Source organism: Oncorhynchus tshawytscha, linkage group LG33 (genome assembly GCF_018296145.1).
Source record: "Oncorhynchus tshawytscha isolate Ot180627B linkage group LG33, Otsh_v2.0, whole genome shotgun sequence".
Lineage (NCBI taxonomy): Eukaryota > Metazoa > Chordata > Actinopteri > Salmoniformes > Salmonidae > Oncorhynchus > Oncorhynchus tshawytscha.
The window spans coordinates 1,257,585-1,280,863 of NC_056461.1; the positions used below are offsets into that span (position 1 = coordinate 1,257,585).

Here is a 23,279-nt window from a genome sequence, read left to right on the forward strand (position 1 = left end):
CCATTACTGCCTCCCTCTACCATTCCACCTTATCTTCCTTTCCCCTCTTTTTTTCACATATCTCTGTTACTCATGGGACCACATGGGAAATATACTTTAAATTTACTCTCAATTTCTCACTTCTTTTAGTTTTTTTGTTTGTTTGTTTGTTTCTTTCTTTGTTTGTTTGTTTGTTTGTTTGTTTCTCTGTCTCTCTCTCTCATATATTCATTCATTCTCCCCCCCCGTCTGTCTTTGTTAGTTTCCCCTTAGTTTGTGTTGGGGGGCCGCAGCGGAGAGAGATGGAGGCAAGGCAAAGCCCTTGCCTGCCAGTCTTCAATCCGCTCTCGCCCTTTGCACCATGCTGATCCCCCCGGCCTTTCCAGTATTTCCCACCCACCCCACTATACCTGTTCCCCGCTGGTCCCCTTGGATCCCGCCGCTCGCTCCCATTTCACTGTTGCCCATAGCTTGGCAGCTCCTCTCTCTCCCCACCCCGTTAACACTACTCAGTCACACACACATTTTTATTTTTTTCCCTCTTATTTTCTTTTATCGCCAGTGCGATCGTCATTGATTGACCCACTCCCTATCTCCACCTCTTCCTCTCTCTCCTTCTCTTTTTCCTCATTTACACCTCAATAGATAAATTCCTTCTCCTCCCTCTCTGCCTTCACCTGTCTCTCGTTTCTCCAGCCCATGCCCTGTTATATGGTGTGGCGCAGTTATTACTTAGAATTAATGTATAGGCCCCTTTTTAGATGTATAAATGATCCCTCCCTCCCTCCCTCCCTCCCTCCCTCCCTCCCTCCCTCCCTCCCTCCCTCCCTCCCTCCCTCCCTCCCCCTCCCTCCCTCCCTCCCTCCCTCCCTCCCTCAGGAAACTCTTCAGACAGTCCCCAAGTTCTGCTTCCCCTTCAGTATGGACAGGTACGTTTGTTCTAAAGCACACACATACACTTACGCACACACTCCCCTCTTGTCGTTTGTAATGCTGCACAACCGTTTTTTGGGGAGTTTAAGGTCCAAGCCCCCCCCCCTCATCACACACACAGACACCACCCTCTAGGGTAGTCTTGTCTCTTTACCGTGTGATTCCCCAAACCCAGCTGGTGACTAGGCTCTCTCCTGTTCCCCCACTTTAAAATTATGATTACATCCTTTTTGTGTAAGAGCTGTTTGAAAAAAATGCCTGGAATATCAGTGTAACGTCACACGGCAGTCTGATTATTATAGACCAATGATTGTTCATCTGTTATATTAGTATTTCTGGATTTACTTCCTACTTGATAGAAATGAGCAAAAGTGAGAGAAATTGTGCCATCACTGGCTGCAAGGCAGCAAATGTTTCTTTGCACTTTTTCCCTCCAATCAACCTGATTTGGCGAGAAAAGTTCACTTTGCGTTTGACTGCATTGCAAATCAGGCTATATACACACGTTGATTTGCCATCAACTTGATCCTCCATCCCATCCCTCTTGTACCCGGCAGCGACAGCAACCATTGAAGAAGTAAGTGTCTAGATAGTTATTCTTCTATTATTAAAAGTAAAGGACATGCTATTCACATTATGTTTTGAACGTTCTTCAGAAGACTGATGCCCAACTGAAAGTTCTTCTCACGATTGGCGCTGATGTTGATTGTCAAAAGTGTGTTTTGGAATCACAATGACCGGGAGGCATATAATTAATAGGAAAACCTTTTGTCATCATTGTGATGTTGCCAGATTGACCAGCTAGTTAAGATTGAGGGGACTGCATTACATTTTAGCTAGCTAATGTTAGCATTGCTAGCTATTTTGGATGAACTCAGCATAGCTGGCTAGCTAGCTAACGTTAGATATGTCAATGCTTCATTGATAACCTGATGATTTACCGTTGCAGTCACTTAGTTCATTATTTATGTAATTAACCAACTTATCAATATTTAATGGGGGGGTGGTGGTGGTGGCTACCCAACCCTCTTGGACAGCCAAGTCTTTGTAATTTACTGAATAACTATGTTTACGTCACCACATTCTATAAGGCAAAAGGTGTAAGAGGGCAGTGAATATGTAAAAGGTGTCTAGTAAATTAGATATATTGCATCTCATATTTTGTTTGTCCATTCCTCTCTGCAGACAAGACACCAAATCCACACTGACCATTGTCAACCCCATTGTCTCTCAGTACCCCCCTCGCATGCAACCATGGCATCATCCTGGATTTCACCCTCTCCTTCGACCACCACATACAAAACCTAATTCTTCCACCTCCACAACATCTCCAGATGTCCTCCATCTCTGGGCTTGGGACTAAAACCCTCATTCATGCATTCATCTGCTCACAAGTAGACTTACTGTAACACTCTTCTCTCTGGCATCAACACAAGCTCCCTCTATAATGGTTCAAAACCCTGCAGCCCGACTCCTCACCCACACTAAGTCCTGGCAGCACATCACCCCTGTCCTATTGCTTTTCCCACAGACTGTAGCGGTTAAACCCGAAAACCAATTAGTAGGAGTTGTCAATGGGTAGGGCCTATGTTTATCTGTGTTCGACTGTGTGAGTGTTTGAAGACACCTAGTGGGTGTAGGAGCAGTGGTCACCAACCATCCTCCTGGAGATCTATTCAACACGTTGTTGGTGGAAAGCTAAGTGTAATTGTGTGTGTGCAACACTGTAACTCTTCTACTTTTTCTGTCGGGATGAGATTACAGTTGTGTATAGTAATGTCAGTGTTCAAGAAAGCTGGTGATAACAATGTACATAAAAGCACTTTATACCATCGATGACTACTCTGTTGCTGCCCTGTACCTCCTATCCGATTAGGTTTAGCTGACACCCTCTTACTTTCACCACCATCTGTTTTCCTCTCAGCCTTCCAGAGCTTGAGCACAACAAGAACTTGAAATATACTTACATGCCACGATCTGTTTATTATGTAAATCACTGGGGAGAATTTATGAAGAATGGTGTATTGTGTTTGGCCTCTGAGATGCAGAAGCCTATAGTCTGCCCTGTAGATAATCATTGTGTTCTGCAATGAATATATGGCAGACAGGGTATAGGCCAGGATGGTCCCCCACTCAAATAGGCTGATCTGGTCCTGCATCTTCTGGTGACCTATAGAAAACAGTACAACAACAATGGAACAAATTAAGATGCCTGATGTATTTTGATGACAAAACAAAGTAGCCTATACACCTACGGAAGTTTGTGAAGAAGTACTATAGTTCATCAAGAGAATTTCTCAGTCTGATGGCTCACGAGACTTGACTCAACAGCTACACAGTAACTTGCCCTATTCTGCTAGCCTGACGGAGAGGTGGTTATTTTCAAACTCAAAGTTTTCACATTTTACACATGTACAGAGGCTCCATTTACATTTGAGTCATTTAGCAGACGCGCTTATTCAGAGTCTATTGTCCTAGTTTCAGGGTAAAGCTGGTTCCACTATTGTTGTGCCAGGACAGCGAAGAGCTTTGACTGGGCTGAGCAGGAGGTGCCATCCTGTAAGGTTGGGAGGGCCACGAGACCAAAGGTCTTGGGGTGTAGGGTTTGAGCATACCCTGAAGGTAGGGAGGGGCAGTTCCTCTTGCTGCTCTGTAGGCAAGTACCATGCTCTTGTAGTGGATCCAAGCTTCTACTGGAAGCCAGTGGAGTGTGGATTCTCCACACAGAGTGAACACTTCTCCGTGCTAGTGTAGTCCCTGAGTGCTATCGCCATCTACAGGAGGTATAATAAACCACACACATTGACAGGGAGGCAGCGAGGGGGATGAAAGCGGTGTGTGTGAAGCAGTTTAACATTTCCTCCTGTGTCTGTCTCTCTCGACACTCGCTCATGTTGAGAAACATTGTTTATACTGCCAATGACCGGGCGGGGCTTGGCTATCATCTCCACACACACACACACACACACACACACACACACACACACACACACACACACACTGACCCAGCCTTTGGTGACACGAGAGCATGACACACACTGCCCATTATTCCGACCTCTTAGACATGGGGGAGAGGGGCTGTCCGCTAGGCTTCTACAGTCCCTTCAGAAAACATTCACATCCATTGACTTTTTTCACATTTACAGCCTACATTTAAAATGTATTACATTTGGATGTTTTGTCACTGGCCTACACAAAATACCACACAATGTCAAAGGGAAATTGTTTTTTGGCATTTTTACAAATTAATTTAAAATGAATATCTGAAATGTCTTGAGTCAATATTTATTCAACCCCTTTTGTTATGGGAAGCTAAATGCTTTCCTGGGTGAATAAATTCAACTAGCTCCAGTAGGCAAATCCTTTTGAGTGTGAAAAGTATTACTGTATTGCATTATATTGTATTATATGGCCCGGAATTATGCACTTTGTTCAAACCATGATAAAGCAGACGAGAACGTGCGGTAAATAGAAATGCCGCCAACAGAGAGGGCCGCCTCGCTTCGAATCCTTAGGAAACTTTGAAGGATTATTTTATTTTTATGTATTATTTCTTACGTTGTTAGCCCAGAAAATCTTAAGTGTTATTACATACAGCCAGGAAGAACTATTGGGAAAGGGGGATACCTAGTCAGTTGTACAACTGAATGCATTTAACTGAAATGTGTCTTGTGCATTTAACCCAACCCCTCTGAATCAGATAGGAGCGAGGGGCTGCTATAATTGACATCCACATCTTCGGCACCCGGGGAACAGTGGGTTAACTGCCTTGCTCGGGCAGAACGACAGATTTTTACCTTGCCTGCTCGGGGATTGAAATGAGCAACTTTTCGGTTACTGGCCCAAAGCTCTAACCACTAGGGTACCTGCCGACCTATTGGATATCAGAGCGGTGTCAACTTACCAGCACTACGACCAGGAATACGACTTTCCCGAAGCGGATCCGTTTTCCGCACCACCCAGGGCATTTGAACTGATTCCAGAGACAGAACTAAAGCAACGCCGCCGAAGAAGAGGGTGTCAGAGCGGTCTTCTAATCAGACTTCGGATGCACGCACACCACCCACCGCTTCCGAGTATATTACTCGCTTATGTCCAGTCCGTAGATAACAAAGTAGCCGAAATCAGGGCAAGGGTTGCTTTCCAGAGAGACATCAGGGATTGTAACATACTCTGTTTCACAGAAACATGGCTCTCTTGGGATATGCTGTCGGAGTCGGTACAGCCACCTGGATTCTCAGTGCATCGCACCGACAGGAATAAACATCTCTTTGGGAAGAAGAAGGGTGGGGTGTATGTTTCATGATTAACGACTCATGGTGTAATTGTAACAACATACAGGAACTCAAGTCCTTTTGTTCACCTGACCTAGAATTCCTCAGAATCAATTGCTGACTGTATTATCTCCCAAGCAAATTCTCTTTGGCTATTGTCACAGCCGTGTATGTCCCCCTCAAGCCGATACATTATTTTGACAGTTTTGGAAACTTTAGAGTGTTCTCTATCCTAATCTGACAATCATATGTATATTCTGGACCTGAGAAATAGGCAGTTTCATTTGGGTACGTTTTTCATCCAAACATCAAAATACTGCCCCCTACACTCAACAGGTTAAACAGCCATCACTAGCAGTGAAGCTGCTGCCTACATACAGACTTGAAATCATTGGCCACTTTAATAAATGGAACACTAGTCACTTTAATTTTGCCATTTAATAGTTTTTACATTTCTTGTATTACTCATCTCATATTTATATACTGTATTCTATACTATTGTATCTTAGCCTGTGCCGCTCTGACATTGCTCATCCATATATTTATATTTATATATTCTTATGCCATTCCTTTACTTAGATATGTATGTTAGGTATTTGTTGTGGAATTGTTAGATAGAAGCAAAAGCATTTTGGAACTAGATGCTCAAGCATTTCGCTACACTCACAATAACATCTGCTAACCATGTGTATGTGACCAATAAAATGTCATTTGATTTGTATCTGGTGCAGCACATGCGGCCTACAAAGTTACAAATATAGGTTAGCGAATGTTATTTACATTTTCTTGTGTAGAATTGTCTATTTGTATAATTAGTAGGCTGACGCATATATACCTTTCATAATATTTCCACTAATGTTATTAGCCTACCTTCTCTCTCTCTTTTGTTGCTTCATTCCTTCCTCGCTTTGAACAGTTAAATAAGTTTGGTCTTTATCTTCATTCTAATGACATCCTTGAATAATAGTAGAGATGTAGATGCAGATGCAGTAGTAGGAGTAGATGTAGATGTAGATGTAGTAGTAGGAGTAGATGTAGTAGTAGGAGTAGATGTAGATGTAGTAGTAGGAGTAGATGTACATGTAGGAGTAGATGTAGATGTAGGAGTAGATGTCGATGTAGTAGTAGGAGTAGATGCAGATGTGTAGGAGTAGATGTAGTAGTAGTAGGAGTAGATGTAGATGTAGTAGTAGTAGTAGGAGTAGATGTAGTAGTAGGAGTAGATGTAGGAGTAGATGTAGGAGTAGATGCAGATGTAGATGTAGGAGTAGATGTAGATGTAGGAGTAGATGTAGATGTAGTAGTAGGAGTAGATGTAGTAGTAGGAGTAGATGTAGTAGTAGGAGTAGATGCAGATGTAGTAGTAGGAGTAGATGTAGGAGTAGATGCAGATGTAGTAGTAGGAGTAGATGTAGATGTAGTAGTAGGAGTAGATGTAGATGTAGTAGTAGGAGTAGATGCAGATGTAGGAGTAGATGCAGTAGTAGATGTAGTAGTAGGAGTAGATGTAGGAGTAGATGTAGTAGTAGGAGTAGATGCAGATGTAGTAGTAGGAGTAGATGCAGATGTAGTAGTAGGAGTAGATGTAGGAGTAGATGTAGATGTAGTAGTAGGAGTAGATGCAGATGTAGTAGTAGGAGTAGATGTAGTAGTAGTAGGAGTAGATGTAGTAGTAGGAGTAGATGTAGATGTAGGAGTAGATGCAGATGTAGTAGTAGGAGTAGATGTAGATGTAGTAGTAGGAGTAGATGTAGTAGTAGGAGTAGATGTAGATGTAGGAGTAGATGCAGATGTAGTAGTAGGAGTAGATGTAGATGTAGATGTAGTAGTAGGAGTAGATGTAGATGTAGGAGTAGATGCAGATGTAGATGTAGATGTAGTAGTAGGAGTAGATGTAGATGTAGGAGTAGATGCAGATGTAGGAGTAGATGCAGATGTAGTAGTAGGAGTAGATGCAGATGCAGAAGGCTTTCACTTCACTTCTATAGCCTAACGCCATCGTGCGCTCGCTCTTCTTTCAAACTACCCGTGAGTTCTAAAGGCTGCTTTATGAGCTTGCATCCCTCTTTGAATAGTCTACTGGTATAAGAAATGCAAAAAACAATGTTCTGCAAGCTATTCTAGTCTAGCTTTTCCTGCATGGGACTCTATTTGCCAAGGAGTGTTTTTTAAGGAGAGGCCAGTGGAGCACAGGTGCTTGCTTATTGCGCTAAAGACAGAAGCTATAATTCAGAAGCTTATTATGCATAACCCATCATTAATTAGCTAAATATAAGGCTAATACTGCATGAGAGAGAGAGGGTTGATTTAAAAGCAACGATATTTGAGTAAATAAAAAAATAAAAAATATTTACAACTAAAAAAACTAAGAGGCCTCGAAAGCCAGATGGAGAGGAGTAAATTAGACACATTCAGTCTTTATATACAGTGGGGAGAACAAGTATTTGATACACTGGCGATTTTGCAGGTTTTCCTACTTACAAAGGATGTAGAAATCTGTAATTTTTATCATAGGTACACTTCAACTGTGAGAGATGGAATCTAAAACAAAAATCCAGAAAATCACATTGTAAGATTTTTAAGTAATTAATTTGCATTTTATTGCATGACATAAGTATTTGATCACCTACCAACCAGTAAGAATTCCGGCTCTCACAGACCTGTTAGTTTTTCTTTAAGAAGCCCTCCTGTTCTCCACTCATTACCTGTATTAACTGCACCTGTTTGAACTCGTTACCTGTAGAAAAGACACCTGTCCACACACTTAATCAAACAGACTCCAACCTCTCCACAATGGCCAAGACCAGAGAGCTGTGTAAGGACATTAGGGGTAAAATTGGAAACCTGCAGAAGGCTGGGATGGGCTACAGGACAATAGGCAAGCAGCTTGGTGAGAAGGCAACAACTGTTGGCGCAATTATTAGTAGATGGAAGAAGTTCAAGATGACGGTCAATCACCCTCGGTCTGGGACTCCATGCAAGATCTCACCTCGTGGGGCATCAATGATCATAAGGAAGGTGAGGGATCAGCCCAGAACTACACGGCAGGACCTGGTCAATGACCTGAAGAGATCTGGGACCACAGTCTCAAAGAAAACCATTAGTAACACACTACGCCGTCATGGATTAAAATCCTGCAGCGCACACAAGGTCCCCCTGCTCAAGCCAGTGCATGTCCAGGCCCATCTGAAGTTTGCCAATGACCATCTGGATGATCCAGAGGAGGAATGAGAGAAGGTCATGTGGTCTGACGAGACAAAAATAGAGCTTTTTGGTCTAAACTCCACTCGCTGTGTTTGGAGGAAGAAGAAGGATGAGTAAAATCCCAAGAACACCATCCCAACCGTGAAGCGTGGAGGTGGAAACATCATTCTTTGGGGATGCTTTTCTGCAAAGGGGACAGGACGACTGCACCGTATTGAGGGGAGGATGGATGGGGCCATGTATCCCAAGATCTTGGTAAGAGATCACAGTAAGAGCATTGAAGATGGGTCGTGGCTGGGTCTTCCAGCATGACAACGATCCGAAACACACAGCCAGGGCAACTAAGGAGTGGCTCCGTAAGAAGCATCTCAAGGTCCTGGAGTGGCCTAGCCAGTCTCCAGACCTGAACCCAATAGAAAAAGTTTTCTGTACCAAATATTAAGTTCTGCTTCTCTGATGTATCAAATACTTATGTCATGCAATAAAATGCAAATTAATTACTTAAAAATCATACAATGTGATTTTCTGAATTTTGTTTTAGATTCCGTCTCTCACAGTTGAACTGTACCTATGATAAAATTTACAGACCTCTACATGCTTTGTAAGTAGGAAAATCTGTAAAATCGGCAGTGTATCAAATACTTGTTCTCCCCAGTGTATATGGTAAAAAAAAATTACCTGGTAAAATACTGGATAAATAAAACATATTACAGTAGCATAGGTGCTGCAGCAAATGTAGACCTACCTGTCACAAGAACAAAAGTTACTATGATGAGATGATAGGTCTGCATGCATTGTGAACTGCGCTCCATACTGTGATGGATTGTCTCTCTCCACCCTGAGCATTGATTCATCACGTAGAGGCCGTGGGGAAGCCAGATTTAGACATCACATATCATTTAACAGTTCCATTTCACACCATGATATTCATATCAATAATTTATTATAATTTACCGGTTTCTCACAGTTATTTATCCTGGGAAAGGGGAGTGGTTTTGGGTGATAAATCCCGGTAAATATCAGTAACCCATCATTCAACCCTATTATGGGGTATTGTGTGTAGATGGGTGCATTTTTTCTTCTATTTAATCCATTTTTAATTCAGGCTATAACACAAGAAAATGTGGAATGCATCAAGGTGTATGAATACTTTCTGTAGGCACTGTATAGTTATCTGTGTGACACACTGCCAAACCATCCAGACGGCCAGTCACTTCTGTAGGGTTTAGCACAGACACTCAGCCACCAGCCCTCCTTAATGGACTGTGTACTCTACATGTGTAAAGATGATGCTCGTGTTACTATCATTATAAATATTAGCAATATTAATGATAGCTTTTTTTAGAAAGCACTTTAAAGGGCACCACTTTGGGTTAAACTAATAGCCATGTGTGAAAATGCTTCTTTGTTTCTGTCCTGTCTTGTCAGTCTGTTTCTTTCTTTCTCCTCCTGCTCCAACTCTACTTCTGTCTTCACAATGTGCTCCTGCTCCTGTTTGGTCTTAACTGCTGATGTAAAAAGTGCTTTATGGATAAATTTGATCGATTGATTCCCCCCTTCTCTGTGTGGCGAAGTCTGTTGGTGAGCCAAATGGGCCAGAATTTCACCTTTGTGCTGACAGATATCGAGAGCAAGCAGCGGTTCGGCTTCTGCCGCTACTCCTCAGGGGCCCACAGCTGCTACTGCATCCTCAGGTGAGACCCGTGTGTGTGTGTGTGTGTGTGTGTGTGTGTGTGTGTGTGTGTGTGTGTGTGTGTGTGTGTGTGTGTGTGTGTGTGTGTGTGTGTGAGAGAGAGAGAGTGGAGAGAGCTAGAGCGTGCGTGAGAGATACTTTTTTAAAATCAGCTCACTATGCCCCTTGGGGAAAGGTAGAGACAGAGCTGCATTTCCTATTAACTGTGACAAATACTTAAGAGAATCTTACTTTCCCCAAATTATCATTCATTACAAAGAATTGGAGAAGAATTTAAGAAAAATCGATTATTTTGGGGGTGGTTGAAAAGCCAAAATGTGTGGTCTCCTGCCACAACCCGAGGAACAGCCAGTGAAAAGCTGAAACGTAACAATAGTTTTTTTTTTTTTGGTACCATGAGGCTTTTCAGTTGGCTGGCCAATAATATTGCTTTCATACATTTTTATTCTCATTACCATTGTTGTTGTAGTTGCTTTTAATGTTAATTCCATATCCACAACTATTATTATTGTTTTATTATTGCTGTTGGTCCGACCACTTTTGTTATATGTGTACTTTGACAATATAAGTAATTTAACTCGCCATGTCGGTAAAGTCTATTGAATGGAGAGAGATCCATTCTATATGCCTGGCGCACCACAAGGTACACTGTCGGCACCATTGGATGTTTTTTCAGACAACAGAAGATTGTTGTTCGGTGGGGGTCATCATAATGCAGTATACAGGTTGTTTGTAAGTCAGTTGTTATAGTTTTATCACAGTAGGAAAAATGCTTTGGTCATTTGACCTGAGCCTAGAGGGAACCGACAGCATTTCAGGCCCCAGGGCGGACAGCCACTTCAAGAACAGAGAATGTGGCCTGAGTGTGTGTGTGTTCACGACCCACATGATAGGAAGAGTGAGGAAGTGTGTATTTATGAGCATCTCATTTTATCTGTGTGTGCGCGTACAAGCGTGTATGTTTGTGTGTGTGCTCTCATGTCACACGGGGAGCAGCAGCTATAGTATCCAGTGGTTAGCCAAGTCACCAACGATTTGGGCAAAGCCCGGAAAACATTCCCGGATATACGATCACTTGGGTGCTTCGAAATCCAATCACTCTAACCTCAATGTTTTGTCTCTGACTAGTAATTCCTATGTGTACCAGAGGCCACCCCATCTCCTCTGTACTAATTTGTATCTATGTGTATTAGGGCTGACCCCAATTAGTCGATTGGTCGATTGTTTGGTCGTTAGGCTGTTGGTCGACCAAGATTATTTTAGTCGAGCTGTAACAAATATATATATATATATATATTTATATATTCGCGCCCATCTCAGTGAACTAATCCATTCTGGAGGCCTAGCCTAAAAGCCAGTTCATGCTTAATTTGAAAATGTGGTCGGAAGCTCCATCTGGAAGGTGTGGTGCAATTGCGGAGCCTCCAGGGGCATGCAGAGGCCAAATCCAGCTCTGTGCCGCATCGCCATGCACCTCCCAAATTTTGTAACAATGCGGAGGGCGGTACATCCTGTATAAACACAAACTCACTTCCTTGACAACAGCTCTGTACTGCTTCGAGAAGCGAAAGAAGTATGAATGCCCTGACTTCTGTTGAGGCCATATCACCGTAAATGCTGCATGGCCAATGCAGATGTCAGATTGACCATGCTCCCAGATACACAATGCAATTCTCTCTCCAGAATGCACTCTCTCCTGCCAATTTGTGAACATTCATTGTTTCATAACTTCATTGTGTGAATTGTTTGCGTTTGATTGTTAGTGTATATTAATTCCCCATTGCCATTGGAAAGTATTCAGCCCATTGATTTTTTCCACATTAAGTTACAGCCTTATTCTAAAATGTATTAAAACATTGTTTTACCCTCATCAATCTACACACAATACCCCATAATGACAACGCAAAAACAGGTTTTTAGAAATCTTTGCTAATTTATTAAATAAATATTACATTTCCATAAGTAACCCTTTGCTCAGAACTTTGTTGAACCACCTTTGGCAGCGATTTCAGCCTCGAGTCTTCTTAGGTATGACGCTACAAGCTTGGCATGCCTGTATTTGGGGAGTTTCTCCCATTCTTCTCTGCAGAGCTATTTTCAGGTCTCTCCAGAAATGTTAAATCGGGTTTAAGTCCGGGATCTTTCTGGGCCACTCAAGGACATTCAGAGACCTGTCCTGAAGCCACTCCTGCGTTGTCTTGGATGTGTGCTTATGGTCGTTGTTCTGTTGGAAGGTGAACCTTCGCCCCAGTCTCAAGGATCTCTCTGTACTTTGCTCCGTTCATCTTTGCCTTGATCCTGACAAGTCTCCCAGTCCCTGCCGCTGAAAAACATCCCCACAGCATGATTCTGCCACCACCATGCTTCACCGTTGGGATGGTGCCAGGATTCCTCTACCATAAAGGCCTGATTGTTAGAGTGCTGCGGAGATGGTTGTCCTTCTGGAAGGTTCTCCCATCTCCACAGAGTAACTCTGGAGCTTTGTCAGAGTGACCATCGGGTTCTTGATCACAATCCTGACCAAGGCCCTTCTCCCATGATTGTTCAGTTTGGCCAGGCAGCCAGCTTTAGAAAGAGTCTTGGTGGTTCCAAATGTCTTCCATTTTTGAATGATGAAGGCCACTGTGTTCTTGGGGACCTTCAATGCTGCAGAAATGTTTTGGTACCTTTCCCCAGATCTGTGCCTCAACACAATCCTGTCTCGGAGCTCTACGGACAATTCCTTTGACCTCATGGCTTGGTTTTTGCTCTGAAATGCACTTATATACATTTGGTTTTTGCTCTGAAATGTCATTATATACATATGCCTTTCCAAATCATGTTCAATCAATTGGATTTGGAACAGATGAACTCCAATCAAGTTCTGGAAACATCTCAAGTATAATCAATGGAAACAGGATGCACCTGGGCTCAATTTCGAGTCACGTAGCAAAGGATCTGAATGCTTATGTGAATAAGGTATTTCTGTTTTTAATTAGTAATACATTTGCAAAATTGTCAAAAAACCTGTTTTCGCTTGTCATTATTTTTTAAATCCATTTTAGAAAAAGGCTGTAATGTAACAAAATGTGTAAAAAGTCAAGTTGTCTGAATACTTTCTGAAGGCACTGTGTGTCTATATATGGAAAAAAAAGTTTTTGAGCAATCGATTGGTCGAAAAAACAATATTTTTTTTAGGTTGATTGTTCCTTTTTTTGAAGGTTCATAAAATATTAATGTTGACAAAAATCCTTACACTGTGTGAATCTGTCTCTCTCTTTCAGTTTTACTGCTATTTCTCTTTTTCTTTCTCACTTGTTTGATATCTGCCGTTCTATTTTTAGCGTCATCTCGTTTCATCCCCCCTCTCCTAATATCTTTATCTTTCTCTCTCCCCCTCTCTCCCTCTCGTCGATATCCACAGCTGTTAGATGTCTAACCAGTCTCAGATGCAGGATCAACACACAGTCAGCCCTATAAGAACAAAACTTTGAAAATACGTATTTTTGGTTGAAAAGACGTCTTTCAACCAATTTTGCTCACTGAGAGACTATCCGTTCATATCTTTTTCATGTTGATTCTTAGTGTGCTAGTTCCACAATGTACACTAGACATAACAATTCAAACCCATGCATATACAGTACCAGGTAAAAGTTTGGACACAAGTGGGCCTCCCGGGTGGCGCAGTGGTCTAAGGCGCATTGCAGTGCTAGCTGTGCCACCAGAGACTCTGGGTTTGAGCCCAGGCTCTCAACGTCTTACTTCCAGGCAAATTAAACAACTTCTTTGTGTGCTTTGAGGACAATACAGTGCCACCGACGTGGCCCGCTACCAATGACTGTGGGCTCTCCTTCTTCGTGGCCGACGTGAGTAAAACATTTAAACGTGTTAACCCTCGCAATTCTACTGCCCCCGATGGCATCCCTAGCCTCTTCCTCAGAGCATGCGCAGACCAGCTGGCTGGTGGGTTTACGGACATATTCAATCTCTCCCTATCCCAGTCTGCTGTTCCCACATGCTTCAAGATGGCCACCATTGTTCCTGTTCCCAAGAAAGCTAAGGTAACTGAACTAAATGTCTATCTCCCCATAGCACTGACTTCTGTCATCATGAAGTGCTTTGAGAGACTAATCAAGGATCATATCACCTCCATCCTACCTGGCACCCTAGACCCACTTCAATTTGCATTCCGCCCCGATAAGTCCACAGACGATGCAATCGCCATCACATTGCACACTACCCTATCCCATCTGGACAAGAGGAATACCTATTTAAGAATAATGCTCATTGACTACAGCTCAGTATTTAACACCATAGTACCCTCCAAGCTCATCAACCCTGTGCAACTTGGTCCTGGACTTCATGACGGGCCGCCCTTAGGTGGTGAAGGAAGGAAACAACATCTCCACTCCGCTGATCCTCAACACTGGAGACCCACAAGGGTGCGTTCTCAGCTCCCTCCTGTACTCCTTGTTCACCCACGACTGCGGGGCCATGCACGCCTCCAACTCAATCATCAAGTTTGCAGATGACACAACAGTGGTAGGCTTGATTACGGCTGGTTGTGAGGGCCCTTGGAGTGTGGTGTCAGGACAATAACCTCTCACTCAATGTCAGCAAAACAAAAGAGATGATTGTGGACTTCAGGAAACAGCAGAGGAAACCCCCCTACCCACATCGAAGGGACAGCATTGGAGAAGGTGGAAAGTTTTAAGTTCCTCTGTTCATATCTCTGACAATCTGAAATAGTCCACCCACACAGACAGTGTGGCGAAGAAGGCGCAACAGCACCTCTTCAACCACAGGAGGCTGAAAAATGTTTGGCTTGTCACCGAAAACCCTCAAACTTTTACAGAGCATCCTGTCGGGCAGTATCACTGCCTGGTACGGCAACTGCACCGCCCACAACCGCAAGGCTTTCCAGAGGGTAGTGCGGTCTGCACAACGCATCACCGTGGGCAAACTACCTGCCCTCCAGGTCACCTACAACACCCGATGTCACAGGAAGGCCAACAAGTTAATCGAGGACAATAACCACCCAAGCCACTGCCTGACCCCGCCTCATTCCAGAAGGCGAGGTCATTACAGGTGCATCAAAGATGGGACAGAAAGATTGAAAAACAGCTTTCGATTTCAAGGCCATCAGATTGTTTAGCAGCCACCACTAGCACAGAGAGGCGGCTACCTACCTACGGATTTGATATCATTGGCCACTTTAATAAATGGAACACTAGTCACTTTAATAACGCCACTTTAAGAATGTTTACATATCTCCCATTACTCATATCATATGTATATTATGTATACTGTATCCTTCACTATCTATTCTATACTATCTATTGCATCTTAGCCGCTCTGTCACTGTTCATCCATATATTTTATACTTTTACATTCTTATCCCACCCCTTTACTAGATTGTGTGTATTATGTTTTGTTGTGGAATATTTCGATATTACCTGTTAGATACTGCTCTACTGTCGGTTCTAGAAGCACAAGCATTTCGTTACACTCGCAAAAAACATCTGCTAACCATGTGTATGTGACCTATAAAATTAGATTTGATTTTGTTCTGGTGCAACTCATGCGGCCTAAGACATAAAGGTTAGTCAATCCGGAAAATTCTAAGTACTTTGAAAGGTTATTCAAGTGCATTCACAAAAACCCAAGTGCTATGATGAAACTGACTCTCATGAGGACCGCCACAGGAAAGGAAGACCCAGAGTTACCTCTGCTGCAGAGGATAAGTTCATTAGAGTTAACTGCACCTCAGATTTCAGCCCTAATAAATGCTTCACAGAGTTCAAGTAACAGGTCGATTTGCTGCAAAGACACCACAACTAAAGGACACCAATAATATAAAAAAAGAGACTTTATTAGGCCAGGAAACACAAGTAATGGACATTAGACCTTTGGAAATCTGTCCTTTGGTCTAACTAGTCCAAATTTGAGATTTTTGGTTCCAACCGCCGTGTCTTTGTGAGACGAAGAGCAGGTGATCTCCGCATGTCTGGTTCCCACCGTGAAGCATGGAGGGGGTGGTGTGGGGGTGTTTTGCTGGTGACACTGTCAGTGTTTTATTTCGAGTTTTAGGCACACTTAACCAGCATGAGCACCACAGCATTCTGCATTCATCAGCCATCCCATCTGGTTTGCGCTTAGTGGGACCATCATTTGTTTAGAACTGGACAATGACCCAACACACTTCCAGGCTGTGTAAGAGCTATTTGACCAAGAAGGAGAATGATGAAGTGCTGCATCAGATGACCTGACATCCACAATCACCCGGCCTCAACCTAATTGATATGCTTTGAGATGAGTTGGACCACAGAGTGAAGGAAAAGCAGCCAACAAGTGCTCAGCATATGTGGGAACTCCTTCAAGACTGTTGGAAAAGCATTCCTTATCAAGCTCGCTGAGAGAATGCCAAGAGTGTGCAAAGCTGTCAAGGCAAAGGGTGGCTACTTTGAATAATCTCAAATATAAAATGAATTTGTTAAAATCATTTGTTATTTCATAGTTTTGATGTAGAATATTGTAAAAATAAATAAAAGCCCTTGAATGAGTAGGTGTGGCCAAAACTTTTGACTGGGACTGTATGTACAGTTGAAATCGGAAGTTTCCATACACCTTAGCCAAATACATATAAAAAGGAGGCTGCGAATTTTCGCAGCTTTTTGTTAAAAATCGCGCAACATTTCAGCGTCCTGCTACTCATTCCAGGAATATAGTATATGCATATGATAAGTGTGTGTGTATAGAAAACACCCTGAAGTCTCTAAAACTGGTTAAATTGTGTCTGTGGCTAGAACATAACGTGTTTAGGAGTCAAAATCCTTCGAAAAACTGCTCACCCAAAACACAAAAATAATATCCATCCGCCAGTCAATGTATTGTCTTTGGCTGAAGAAAATACTTATCAAGCCCCTGTAAACGCCTACACGATGTCGCCAATGCTGTCATTTTGGGGCTGGTTTATCCTTGGTTTGGTGACGTATAAGCACTTCCTTTCATCGAGTACACCACAGGATGTTATGAAAGTGAAAACATGGACGATGATTTCAAGACTTGCTGCTATCGAATACAGATCGCCCGTGATCAATCTAATAGACTATTAACGTTTATTAATACCTAAAGTTGGTTTAGAAAAGTAATTTGAAGTGATTTGTAAAAGTATATAGGTAACTTTTGTCATTTTAAAAAGTGACGTTGCGTCATGTAAAGGGGCATTTTTCTGGATCAGACCGGTCGTCAGCAAATCACATTTTGGGTATACAATGACGGATTTAATCGGGAAAAAGACCCAATTGTGATGTTTATGTGACATATAGGAGTGCCAAGAAAGAAGCTTGTCAAAGGTAATGAATGTTTTATATTTTATTTCTGCGTTTTGGGTAGCGCCGGCTACCGCTAAATCTGTTGTTTTGTTGACGGTCTGGTATTCTGGGGGGTGCATGCTATCAGATAATAGCTTCTCATGCTTTCGCCGAAAAGCATTTTACAAATCTGACTTGGTGGCTAGATTCACAACGAGTGTAGCTTTAATTCACTACCTTGCATTTGTGTTTTAATGAAAGTTTGAGTTTTATCGAAAACAATAAGTGGCGCTCTAAAATATCCGCTGATTTGATCCCGCCAGAGGAACATCCTCCCTAACAAGTTTAAACTCAGTTTATCACAATTCCTGACATTTAATCCTAGTAAAAATTCCCTGTTTTAGGTTAGTCAGGATCACCACTTTATTTTAAGAATGTGAAATATCAGAATAATCGTAAAGTCATTAACTTGTTTTTCAACCACACATTTTTAAACAAACTATAGTTTTGGCAAGTCTGTTAGGACATCCACTTTGTGTATGACACAAGTAATTTTTCCAACAATTGTTTACAGACAGATTAAGTCACTGTATCACAATTCCAGTGGGTCAGAAGTTTACATTCACTAAGTTGACTGTGCCTTCAAACAGCTTGGAAAATTCCAGAAAAGTATGTCAATGGCTTTAGAAGCTTCTGATAGGCTAATTGACATCATTTGAGTCAATTTGAGGTGTACCTGTGGATGTATTTCAATGCCTACCTTCAATCTCAGTGCCTCTTTGCTTGACATCATGGGGAAATCAACAAAATCAGCCAAGACCTCAGGAAAAAATTGTAGACCTCCACAAGTCTGGTTCATCCTTGGGAGCAATTTCCAAACACCTGAAGGTACCACGTTCATTTGTACAAACTATAGTACGCAAGTAAAAACACCATGGGACCATGCATCTGTCATACTGCTCAGGAGGGAGATGTGTTCTGTCTCCTAGAGATGAACGTACTTTGGTGTGAAAAGTACAAATCAATCCCAGAACAACAGCGAAGGACCTTGTGAAGATGCTGGATGACACCGGTACAAAAGTATCTGTATCCACAGTAAAACGAGTCCTATATTATTATTTTTTTAACCTTTTTTACCTAGGCAAATCAGTTAAGAACAAATTATTATTTTCAATGACGGCCTAGGAACAGTGGTTTAACTGCCTGTTCAGGGGCAGAACGACAGATTTGTACCATGTCAGCTTTCGGTTACTAATCCAACGCTCTAACCACTAGGCTACCCTGCCGCCTCTATATTGACATAACCTGATAGGCCACTCAGCAAGGAAGAAGCCACTGCTCCAAAACCGCAATAAAAAAGCCAGACTACTGTCTGCAACTGCACATGGGGACAAAGATCGTACTTTTTGGAGAAATTTCCTCTGGTCTGATGAAACTAAAATAGAACTGTTTGGCCATAATGACTATTGGGGAGGCTTGCAAGCCGAAGAACACCATCCCAACCGTGAAGCACTGGGGTGGCAGCATCATGCTGTGGGGGTGCTTTGCTGCAGGAGGGACTGGTGCACTTCACAAAATAGATGGCTTCATGAGGATGGAAAATTATGTGGATATTTATTTATTTATTTTTATTTACTTTACCTTTATTTAACCAGGTAGGCAAGTTGAGAACAAGTTCTCATTTACAATTGCGACCTGGCCAAGATAAAGCAAAGCAGTTCGACAGATACAACGACACAGAGTTACACATGGAGTAAAACAAACATACAGTCAATAATACAGTATAAACAAGTCTATATACAATGTGAGCAAATGAGGTGAGAAGGGAGGTAAAGGCAAAAAAGGCCATGGAGGCAAAGTAAATACAATATAGCAAGTAAAACACTGGAATGGTAGTTTTGCAATGGAAGAATGTGCAAAGTAGAAATAAAAATAATGGGGTGCAAAGGAGCAAAATAAATAAATTAATTAAAATGAAATACAGTTGGGAAAGAGGTAGTTGTTTGGGCTAAATTATAGGTGGGCTATGCACAGGTGCAGTAATCTGTGAGCTGCTCTGACAGTTGGTGCTTAAAGCTAGTGAGGGAGATAAGTGTTTCCAGTTTCAGAGATTTTTGTAGTTCGTTCCAGTCATTGGCAGCAGAGAACTGGAAGGAGAGGCGGCCAAAGAAAGAATTGGTTTTGGGCGTGACTAGAGAGATATACCTGCTGGAGCGTGTGCTACAGGTGGGAGATGCTATGGTGACCAGCGAGCTGAGATAAGGGGGGACTTTACCTAGCAGGGTCTTGTAGATGACATGGAGCCAGTGGGTTTGGCGACGAGTATGAAGCGAGGGCCAGCCAACGAGAGCGTACAGGTCGCAATGGTGGGTAGTATATGGGGCTTTTGGTGACAAAACGGATTGCACTGTGATAGACTGCATCCAATCCGATATATTGAAGCAACATCTCAAGACATCAGTTAGGAAGTTTGGTCGCAAATGAGTCTTCCAAATGGACAATGACCCCAAGAATACTTCCAAAGTTGTGGCAAAATGGCTTAAAGAAAATAAAGTCAAGGTATTGGAGTGACCATCACAAAGCCCTGACCTCAATCCTGTAGAAAATTTGTGGGCAGAACTGAAAAAGTGTGTGCGAGCAAGGAGGCCTAAAAACCTGACTCAGTTACACCAGTTCTGTCAGGAGGAATGGGCCATAATTCACGCAACTTATTGTGGGAAGCTTGTGGAAGGCTACCTGAAACGTTTTACCCAAGTTAAACAATTTAAAGGTATTGCTACCAAATACTAATTCAGTGTATGTAAACTTCTGACCCGTTAGGAATGTCATGAAAGTAATAAAAGATGAAATGAATAATTCTCTCTATTATTCTGACATTTCACATTCTTAAAATAAAGTGGTGATCCTAACTGACCTAAAACAGGGAATTTTTATGAGGATTAAATGTCAGGAATTGTGAAAAACTGAGTTTAAATGTACTTGGCTAAGGTGTATGTGAACTTCCGACTTCAACTGTACAGTTGAATAATACGGTCATCGTAAATATGGATATTTTGCAACCCTACAACTGCTCATTTGGATTTGTAGCTGTAGCTTCTCTGTCTTGGAGTGTTTGTTAGATCTGATTTTCCAGAGGAAGTGTTCATTAGAATGGATTACCACTGTGGTTCTCGGTCGAGTTTATTAGACTAAAGTACTTAACCATCTGCAGACTGAATGTTCCTGTGTAGTCTTCTTCTTCATCTTCGAGAGAGAGAGAGAGTTTCAGAGTTTCGTACCTTTCAGCTCACTCTGTCGATCACGTTGGTGTAATGTAGAGTCTAACCATTTTACCGTCCGTGTACTGGTCCCAATGGTTGATTATTCAGGGTACAGCTAGAACCGCTTTACACTCCCATAGAAACCCGGCAATGTACTGGTCTCAATTTAAATGGAAACCATTTCAACATGTGGCCACAGCTCCACGTTTTCTGGTCTGATGTGAATTTCGTCACGGTCCTTTTATACACCCTGGCAGAAGGGTGGTTCCATTACATTTGGCATAATGTCTGTGCTCATGTGGGTGTGGCCACTGACTGGGTAAACTTCATATGAAAAACAATTTAAAAAACAAGGATAAGATCACATTTCATCTTCTCACAAATAGTTTCATATTTAATCACATAAGATCCACAACATTTAGATGTAAATCTGATAACTGGGAAATATACACATTGAGATACAGTTAATTTGTTATACTGTCCTTAGTTACATCTCAAATTAGTAATGAATTCAACATGATTGTTCTTTAATTCCCCCACCATTTCCCACCTTATTTGTGTCAGGAATATTGTGTCATTCTCCACTTTTGGATGTCATAGTGTTGGGAGGAATCTCCTTGTAGCAAAAGGGTTCTTTACCCTCAATCCTGCAAAGCCCAAAGGCAGAGTTTCTGCAAAGTATTTCTGACCTTCATAAAACTGTCCAACTTCATACCTCTCCCCATCTGTGGGAGAGAGAGGGCGCTGTAGAACTGGCCCACTGTAACCTGATCCTTCGGATCCTCACAGAAGGTTCATGACAGTGTTGTCAACAGAGATGGGTGACTTAAATATTGACTTGCTTTCATCATGCTGCCCACTCAAGAAAAAGCTTCAAGCTGTAACTAGTGCCTGCAACCTGGCTCAGGTCATCAGTCAATCTAACAGGGTAGTTACTAACAGCACAGGAATTAAATCATCATCATGTATTGATCACATATTTACTAATGCTGCAGAAATTTGCTTTAAAGCAGTATCAAGAAATCCAACGGATGTAGTGATTACAATATACTAGCCATTTCTAGGAAAATCAATGTTCCAAAAGGCTGGGCCTAATATAGTGTATAAGAGGTAATACACTAGTTTTTAAGTGATTCCTATGTTGTTGATGTAAATAATATTTTTTGGGTCAGTGGTGTGTAATGAAGAGCAACCAGATGCTGCACTTGACACATTTCTGAAATTGCTTATCCCAGTCACTAATAACCATGCACACATTAAGAAAATTACTGTAAAAATGGTTAAATACCTATGGTGTGATGACAAATAAGTCTGTCTGCACAACCGATTGGCAAATTGAGAAATCATGTGACTGAACTGAATAAAAAGAAGAAGAAACTACACTATGAAACAATGTTAAATTAGATTATAGTAAAAAGCTTTGGAGCACCTTCAATGAAATTTTGGGCAAAAAAGGCAAACTCAGCTCTATCATCCATTGAATCCATTGATCGGTCATTCATAACAAAATTGATATTGCCAACTATTTTACAGATTTTTTTCATTGGTAAGATTAGCAAATTTAGGCATGACATGCCAGCAACAAACACTGACATGACACACTGACATGACACATATTATGTTATTATGTTATGAAAGACAAGCATTGTAATTGTTTATTCCATAAAGTGAGTGTGGAAGAGGTGAACAAATGATTGTTTTCTATCAACAATGACAAGCCACCAGGGTCTGACATCTTAGATGGAAAATGACTGAGGATAATTGCGGGCAATACTGCCACTCCTATCAGCCATATCTTCAATTTAAGCCTACTAGAAAGTGTTTGCCCTCAGGCCTGGAGGGAAGCTAAAGTCATTCCGCTACTTAAGAATAGTAAAGCCCCCTTTACTGGCTCAAATAGCCGAATAGCCAATCAGCCTGTTACCAACACTTAGTAAAACTTTGGAAAAAAATGGTGTTTGACCAGATACAATGAGCATGATGGCACCGGAGGTGATGGCTGCTGTTTTATGGGCTCTTAACCAACCGTTCCATTGGCCTTCATCCTGAAGCCCAGGAAGTTGTCCTCAGTGTTTTGAGCCAGTGGAACCTTCCGCCTCCGTAAGTCAAGGAGGAGGGAGGCTCTGACTAACTCCTTAACTGCCACATATTCACTGTTGAGCATGTTCAACAGGTGAGTCAGCAGTGTAAATCCACTCAATATTCGGGACACCTAACCCCCCCCACCCCCCTCTTTGCCTCAGGAAGGCATTGTCACCTGTGGTGTGTGTGTTTAAGCATAGCCACTTTCTCACCACATTAACAGTTTTGTTATTCATTTCCCTTAGAGCCTTCTTTGGGATATGCACATTTGCAAGCAGATGTTGAATCTTTGCAAGGACCACCTCTCTCACAGCTTCTAGCTTCATGACCACAGGCAGAGGGGAAATGTCAATCATATCAAGCCTTGTTGAATTCTCATGGACGAGCTCCTCAACTTACTCCCCTGAGATCCAGGGAAATGGAATAGAGTGGCAGGCTATTCTGAATGGAGCTTTCTACAGGAACGGCATCTTTTCTGCAAAACATTGCGACGGGAGACCCTTTGGTGCTCCAACTCCTGAAATTTGTTGGATCCTGAGAAAGTTCCCTACATGCGAGGATT

At 42.1% G+C, this 23,279-nt stretch overlaps 1 pseudogene; it reads left to right on the forward strand.

Moving 5' to 3' along the window:
• Positions 1-852: 852 nt before the first annotated feature.
• LOC112247259 overlaps positions 853-23,279 on the forward strand; it is a 96,346-nt pseudogene continuing 73,919 nt past the window's right edge.